Consider the following 8,860-nt stretch of genomic DNA (forward strand, 5'->3'; position numbering starts at 1 on the left):
TCCCGGTTATCGAGATGAGCAGAAAGTGCTCTTAACCCTGAACCATTTCTCCAGCTCCTAAATCATCCCTCTTAGAATGGAGGAAGAACAAGATGGATTTCATAGCTATTCAACCGAGCTTGGATTGAAGACTACTCTTTAGACAATGTTTCTTCCTGTGCTCGTGTATCAGTAATGCAAATATCCCTACTTGGCTTTGTCTTTCTCTTGCTGCTCTCAGACACCAAGTAGCACCTGTATGCCAAGGTGGTGGCAGATAAAGTGGGCAGGGGCAGAGGTGGGGTGAAGGTGGGTTCTGCAACCCAGACTTCTATTTTAATATTTAAAAGGGTCTATCTATCTATCTATCTATCTATCTATCTATCTATCATCCGTTACATGTGTATAGCAGTTTTGCTTACATGTATGTCTCTGGATTGTATGCATGTAGTACCCACAAATGCCAGAAAATGCCAGAAGAGGATACTGAATCCCCAGGACCTTGTCAACCTTTGGTTCTCTGGAAGAGCAGTCACTGTTCTTAACTGCTGAGCCATCTCTCCTGTTTAACCCAGACTTCTAGAAAGGAGTATATGCTTTAAAATCTGGAAAAGGCATGGCTAGTGTGTGTGTGTGTGTGTGTGTGTGTGTGTGTGTGTGTGTGTGTGTACCATGGCTGCTGTGTTGAAGTCAGAGGACCAGAGGACAACTTGTGAGAGTGGCTTCCTCCATCCCACTATGAATGTAGGTTCTGGATATTGCTCTCAGGTCTTCAGCTTTGGAGGCAAACACCTTTACCCAATGACTGTCTCAGTCCATAGCTCCTGTTTTTTTTTTTTTTTTTTTTTTTGAAAGATTCAAGAGATGACTCAAGTTGTCTGTGAGTGGACTATCCTCATCTCTCAAGCTCCCCAGTGTTAGAGTTAGCTGAAAACATAAAGGCCAAGATGATCTCTCTTACAAGCTCATGCTATTAACTCTGGACTAGCTGAATATTGACCCAGATCCAGCACTAGTCTATGGTTTGTGGAAAATACAAGAATAGACGCATGTACAGAAAATCAGAATATGCAAATGAATGGACATAAAAATGTAAAAAAAATCTGCTTAATATCATCATCCATTGATAATTGTTATCAAGATTTTGTGCACACATCCTTTTTTCTTATCTTATTCTCTCTTTGTGTGCAGGGGACTACAATGTGTACGCTGTTTTATGATTTGTATACCTAACAATGTATGCTTGGCTTCATTCCATGGCATCATATACTGTCTACAACATTATGTTAAATGCATGACTTGTAGTGTTCTGTGCAGTTGTGTAATTTAACCTACATTCTATTATTGTATATTTGAGTTGGTTTAGACTTTATCTTTACTACTGAGGACAACACCTATGCTACTTATAGCCACAACTGAGTCACTGAGCAAGTGCTTAGCTATATCCTTGTGACAAATGTCTGGAAGTGACTGCCAGGTCAAAGGGCAGAAGTGATAGCATGCCCATCAGGGGCTGATGGGAAAGGTCTTAAGTGTTAGTTACCGCCCTATAATAAACACCCTGCTCTGGAGCTTGAGAACTTCTGAGAGGAGTCCAGCCCCAACGATGGCCCCTTCTTTCTTCTCTGTCATCTTGAGTGTGTCGGCCATTTTCGACTCTCACAGGTAATGACAGGTGCTGCAGCTCCAAGCATTGTGGCCTCTAGTGAGAGAGCCAAGCAGGAAGGAAAAGAGCTGAGACAATTAAGGAGGAGAAGTCTGCAAACACTTCCCAACAGTTGTTTTCCTCAGTGGCTTTAGGCCATCTCAAATGTTGGTCTGTTTTTAGACTAAACAGTGACTGGGATAGAGTTGCCCTGACTTCCTTACCCCATGAGTCATCCCCGGAAGTGGAAGTGGGTCTCAGAACACCTGAATCAGATCAAATTCTTTAAACAGAGAGAATAGCCAGTCAGACACCAACAGGAAGTTTTGTTAGAGAGTGTGCAGGAAACCCAAATATTCCCCAGACTTCAAAGTTGCTTAAAGTTCAGTACAACTTTTTATTGACTGTATACACTCAGGATTTCACAGAGCACTGGACATTCTGTAGGTGTTTACTAAAATTGTCAGACACCCCTTTAAGAAATGCTCAAGAGCAGAGCTTAAGTGCTCACCCCTGAAATTCTGGAAGGTTCCAAGCATTCCTGAGGTAGTCAGTCATTTTTTTTTTTTTTGGCATTGTGTTCTGCCTGAAGCCTGATCTACAATATTTATACCAAACATACGAAAAATGTTGAAAAATGATGTAACCATCTTTAAAAATACTTTAAATTTTTATTTCTTATCAACACTATTTATTTATTCATTCATTCATTTATTAAAAGTGTCTGTGTGTACTCAGAAACACGGGCACGGGTATTTGTGTCCCATGGCTCATGCGTGGAGGTCAGAAAACAATTTTAAGTGGTTCTCAGGATGGTGAGGTTTTGAAACAAATCATTGCCACAGAAACAACATGTATTCATGACAATAGTTTAGATTATTCTTTTTTCTCTCAGGATCTCTTCCATTTGCTGAGAAAAATTTATACAGCCTTAGTGTGTGTTTACACACACATACACACACACATATATATGATATCAAACATATGTATATCATTTATATATATATCTCATCTATCACACACATTATATATACATATATGATATACTGATCAAAAATTTACTGATAATAAATCATAAATAAATTTATTTTAAACAGTTCATTGCTGTATATGTAATTCCACTGTTTGTAAATGGTTAATATGACTGGACACTAACAAGACAGATGTGTTTGCTTATTATGCATGGAACGTTAACTATCTGCTGAGTATTGAATATTGCAGGACCCAACATCATCAACACTTTCAGAGTCAGTGGGTATCCTTTCTTTTTTTTCTTCCTAAAACTCACTCTGTGGACCAGGCTGGCCTCAGACTCACAGAGATCCGCCTGCCTGTGCTCCCCAATTATTTTTAATCTTTAATGGGTATCTTGGCTTTATAAGCACAGACACAGAGAATGCCAGTTTTCACAGATGTGTAGTTTCAAGATGGCAGCGTATTTAGTAGCATCTTAGAAACGGTTGGAAAGTCTGACCCAATACCAAGCCAAATCCATTTAGCGAGCAGAAAAATCCAAACGCTCAATCAGCAATTCAAATAATAATTTTGAAAATGTTTGGGGGGCTTGAGAGATGGCTCAGTGGCTAAGAGCGCTTGGATAGAACCTGAGTTCAGTTTCCAGTCACCAAGTCAGAGGGCTTACAAACTCCTGCAAGTCCAGCTCCAGAGATCCAACGCCCTCTTCTGGCTTCTGCAGGCACTGCGTCCATATCCGTACACAGCCATATGTGCCCATAAGTTAAAAACAAATCTTTAATAAAAAAAAGAAAATAAATATTTTAATACAATACATTCTACATATATATTAATTTGATACTTAAATGCCAAAGGATGACAACAGGAAAATATTTACAGTTTTTATGTTAATGAAACAATTGAACCGTTTTATTTCTATAAAAGCAGAAAACCATGTATGTATGTAAAACCACTACAATTTGTAGCACACAATGGTCAGAATCTGAGCTGAGGTGCTTCATTGGCATCCTGAACTGTGATGGCATTCTCAGGGTGATGCGTTTATAAAAAGATGAAGAGAGGCCGCTCATGAGCACGTGGAGAGAGAGGGGGGAAGGGATGAGAGGACAGAGCAGGGCAGGAAGACAAGAGGCAAGAGAGGAGCAAGAGATCAAGAGAGAGAGGAGGGGGGCAAGCAGCCCCTTTTACAGTAAGTCAGGCATACCTGGCTGTTGCCAGGTAACTGTGGGTCGGAGCTTAGACAAAATGCTGACACAGGGCAAAATAAGTATGTGGTGTTTTCAGGACCAAGGCTGCAGGGAAGCTGTGGTGTGCAATGCTAGTACATAGTCTCTTGTTAGTAGGTGTGCCGCCATGGCCTGGGGCTTCCAGGACATTCCAGTTTTGTCTCCTGAAATCTCATGGATGGCTCGTGTTTTCCTCCCTTATGGAGGGCTATTCTCAGGCCCGCGGATGACCACATACCCACCAGCACTCACACCACGTTTTGACTCGACCCAGAGGTGGCTCCTTCCTGCTAACATTCGTCTGCTGTGGCTTCTCAGAACATAGTGTCACTTCATCCACTGTGGATAAGTGCCAGCAACCTCAGTGGTGATGAATGTGTGGGAGGCTTCTGGAAATTTGTATAAATTGAAAGAATATAATTCCAGGCAGTCTGTCCGTCCTTAGGACTGTGACCTTGGGTCCCTCCATGAGTTCCTTCCTCACAGTAATGGTTATGCATTACTTAAAAACACAGCCAGGACTGGGAAAGTCTGGAGACCAAACAAGACTTTCCAAAACTGCCTGGTGCATTTTTTTTTTTTTTTCACCCTGGTGCTCTGGCCCACAATCTGACTCTTTGCTGTTTGAGATCACATTTTGCTTCCTTTTTACTATGTCTTAATGTATTTATTTTGCATGACTAACTGTGTGTATGTGTGTGCACATGTCAAGGCATGTGCATGTGCGTGTGTGTGTGTGTGTGTGTGTGTGTGAAGACAACTGTTGGGACTCAGTTCTCTCTTTCTTTCCACCAGATGGGCTTCAGAGATGGGACTCAGATTACCAAGCCTGGCAGCAAACCTTTACCTGCTAAGCCATCTCACAAACTCCAAGACCCATTTTCTCATATCTTAAAGGAGTATCTAGAATAATGTTAGACATTTAGTAAATACCTGAGCAACATTCGTGGAAGGATGATCTTTGACCAGATGCCGAGTCTGGCACGGCCTTGGTGGGGGTGGAATAACTTGGCTCCGGCCCCTGGGACAGGGCGGACAGGACAAGGGACTCCATGAGTGCTGATGGCTGCTGTAGGTGTAAGGCTTGTTTACATAATAATGTACATATTTTTATGTTCCCCCTTCAAAGAACGTCCTCCCTGTTAATGTTTATGACTCCATGATAATCAGAGACAGCATGAGTCTGGGAGGCGAAGGTGTGGCTAATGTCTTAATGGAAATGGGAAATTCTGGGACTTTTAGGACAGCCCTTAAGGCTGCGGAAAACCACTTTAAAGACATGAATTTGAAAATATATAATGTCAACTATGGAAAAAACAAGGATGCAATATGAACTATGTGAGCAGCTTCAGGACTCTAAAGGAACAAAGGCAGCTGTATTAATGAGCCGGCTTGTCAGTAAGATACAAAGGCAGGCAGAAATAAAGACAGGCAGATTCCTAAGTTCAAGGTCAGCCTGGGACACAGTGAGTCCAGGCCCAGGTGAAGTAGGAATGGGAATTTCAGGGCTGGGTCTCACCCAGCTAGTTTATAGTCTGTGCTTAACTGAGGCAGGCAGATCTCTGAATTCTTTTGCAATGTTAAAAAAAAAAAAATGTGCTTGCTGTCTCCTAAGAATCAAGGTGCTGGGTCAGGGGATGCTGACTCATAGGACAATCAGAAGGGAGCCTGGAGTCAATGACCGGATTGATATGTAAAATAAAAGACTGGGCTTGTGAACTGCAAGGGATGGACTATCCAGAGAATATTTTAGAATACTGAGAGAGAGAACTGCTTGAAGAATTGTCTTGAGCAGGAGAGAGAGAGAGAGAGAGAGAGAGAGAGAGAGAGAGAGAGAGAGAGAGAGAGAGAGGATAGGGGAGGAGAGGGGAAGAGAGGGTAGATTAGGAGAGAGGGGGAGAAGGGAGAGGTGGGAGAGGGGAGACAGGGGAAGGGAGAGGGAGAAGGGAGAGGGAAGAGAGGGGAGAAGCAGGACAGGGGAGGGAGGAGAGAGGGAAGAGGGGAGAGGGAGGGGGGAGACAGGGGAAAGAGGAGAGGGAGAAGACAGTCTGGAGATCTCCAGAGAAAGCAGAATAGAGATAAAGCAGTTTGGAAAGCTGTTTCCAGCAGAACATAGATTTGACTTGAAATCTTTTGTTTTGCTGCTCTCAGGACCCCTCTCCAAGGCGAGGCTGGTCCTTGGCAGTCAGATATTTTTAAGCACCATGAGAGTTGGTTTTGATTGTTAGCCAGAGAAGATTCAGGATCACCTTTGAAATACATCTCTAGGTATGACCATAAGGAGGATCTCGACTGGGTTAATTTCGCTGAGAAGATGCACTCCCAATGTGGATGATGCCATTCCATGGGCTAAGGTCCTGGGCTGAGTACAAAGGAGAAAGCAAGCTGAACACCGGCATCCTTTCTTCCATACAGGAGAGGGAGGCTGGCTTTCTGTGGCCTTTAGAGAGGGAAACCAAATTGCCAGAGGCCTCCGGAAAAGTCTGTTTGTTTAAATGGCCAGCTTTGGGCCCCATGTTTGAACAATCAGTATGCGGGAATGAGATACTGTTAAGCTAGTCTGCTGCTGCTGATTCCAGTTCCCTAAGTCACAAGGCTGAACTTATTCTGCACCTGCAGATCTAAATCTGACCTACTCACCTTCCCAAAACCCACCTTAGGGCTGGGTGGCCTTGAGACCATTGTTTAGCTCTTGACTTCCTCAGGATGAGCAATGAGGTGAGAATCCTCCTGACTCAAGGTGACTTCCAGACCCCCTGCCTTCCTCTGTTTCTCCCAAGAAATCTTAAGTTCCTTTGAGGTTGAGGAATGTTCTCTGTCTTGTAGGCCTCATCTAATCAGTTCCGTGTCTTTTCTGTCTTTCTGCTATCATCTTTACTTTAAGTTAACTACCTAGCCAAAAGAATTTAATTCCATGTGTGATCCTGATTTCCTCTCCCTCTCCCTCTCCCTCTCCCTCTCCCTCTCCCTCTCCCTCTCCCTCTCCCTCTCCCTCTCCCTCTCCCTCTCCCTCTCCCTCTCCCTCTCCCTCTCCCTCTCCCTCTCCCTCTCCCTCTCCCTCTCCCTCTCCCTCTCCCTCTCCCTCTCCCTCTCCCTCTCCCTCTCTCCCTCTCCTCTCCTCTTTTCCCAACACCTTTCAGGGCAGGCTGCCACCAAGCCCTGGGGCTTCCATCTTTGAAGACATCCAACTGTACCTCATCTCCACCTGCCTCATTTCATCTATGCCACTTTTGCTTCTTGGACAGACATTATTATCTCAGCTGGCTTTTTACATTGGACTGTCAATGACCTCTCTGAGGTCCTTTGGTCCATTCTTCATCAAGAGGCCCAGGTGGTATCTGATCAAGTGGGGCACAGTGTCCCCTTGTCATGGCTTTCTTTGGAATTTCACATCCTGGCATGGTCTGTTGCTTTTTTTCCCTCTCTGACAATTCTAGCACCTGGTCTCTTTGATTCATGATGCTCCAGGGATGCTGATGCTCCAGGGATGCTGATTCTCTGGGGATGCTGATGCTCCAGGGATGCTGATGCCTTTGCAGACCTTAGAACTTGTCTACCCCTTTGAGTCTCGATGTCTCATCATCTGTTTTGCCTTTTGCCTGGGTTAGTCTTTGATCTCTTCTTAGGGCCAAACTTCTTCATCCTTGGATGTTATCTCCTGAGTCTTGCCTTTCTGTGCACCTCATCTAACTGGTGTTTTAGAACATTCTTCTTTGCTGCACTTTGCCAACCCTTCAGAGCAGCGGTTCTCAACCTCCCTAATGCTGCAATCCTTTAACACAATTCCCTATGTTGTAGTGATCCCCAACCATAAAATAATTTTTGTTGCTCCTTCATAACTGTAATTTTGATAGTGTTATGAATTGCATTGTAAATATCTGGCTTAGGACCCTTGTGATCAGTTGGCCCCCTACCTCCCCCTATGGTTGAGAATCACTGCTTTAAAGAAGCCCGTTGTTATCAGTATGATTTTTATTTGCTTGTTTACTGATAGTCCTTACAACTAGATTATAAGCTCCTCAGGTGCACACCAAGTCAGTCACTGCCAGGTTCCCTGAACCTAAAAGTTCTGCAGGTATTAGATACTCAATAGACACCTACAAAGAAAAATGGACGAGTGACAATACCCTGAATGGAGAACACACTGTGATCTCATAGTTCTTTGAAACCTGGTATAAACTTTCCTTTGGCCTTCCTCTCCCTTCTTACAGATTGATCAGTGTTCTCCAGCAAAACAGAATCTGACCCTTCCACATAAAAATAAAGAATAATTGTACACATAAATCAGTGGTTATTGTTGACATGTGAATAGGAGGGCTGGCAAGATGGCTCAGTGGATAAAGGCAATCCGAACTTATTTCATAGAATCTACAGGGTAGAAGGAGAGAGCTGGTTCCTGAATGGTGTCTTCTTACTCCTCATCTTGTGCTGTGGAAGGTGCATACCTCCCAATAGATCTATAAAGGTAAAATATAATTGGATTTGCATAATTCCTTCTCTGAACCCTCTGGTATTCACCACAGACACAATGACCTTGTTCTGGAGTCCACTGCTCAGAGGTGGCTAAATGGCACCACGCCCAACATGTTGGCTTTCTATTCATTCTGACTAAGGTGGACTAATTTGCTGGCTTGGCTTTTCACTGGATACGGTTATCACTACATCCCTGACATCACTGGATACGGTTATCACTACATCCCTGACATCACTGGATATGGTTATCACTACATCCCTGACTAAGCTTACATACGGTGCAGTGGAGAACGGGCACTGTCTACAACATAGACACTAAACACTAGACGTAGACCCGTGGCTGTAATCTAAGACAGTCTTCTAGGTAGGGCGATGCTCAAAGTAGAGCCTCCTCTCCCCTTCCTCTTCTCATCCCTCCATCCTTCCTCTCCAAAGAGGAAGCCCACCTGAGAGATAGGATAGCAAAGTTCCTTTCAGAAGGCAGCATCCCTGTAAACCAATGAAAGAACATTAATAAAGGGGTTGTTTCTCTCCCTCTCCCTCCCTTTCCCTCCCTCCCCCC

Source organism: Arvicanthis niloticus, chromosome 8, assembly GCF_011762505.2.
Source record: "Arvicanthis niloticus isolate mArvNil1 chromosome 8, mArvNil1.pat.X, whole genome shotgun sequence".
Taxonomy (NCBI): domain Eukaryota; kingdom Metazoa; phylum Chordata; class Mammalia; order Rodentia; family Muridae; genus Arvicanthis; species Arvicanthis niloticus.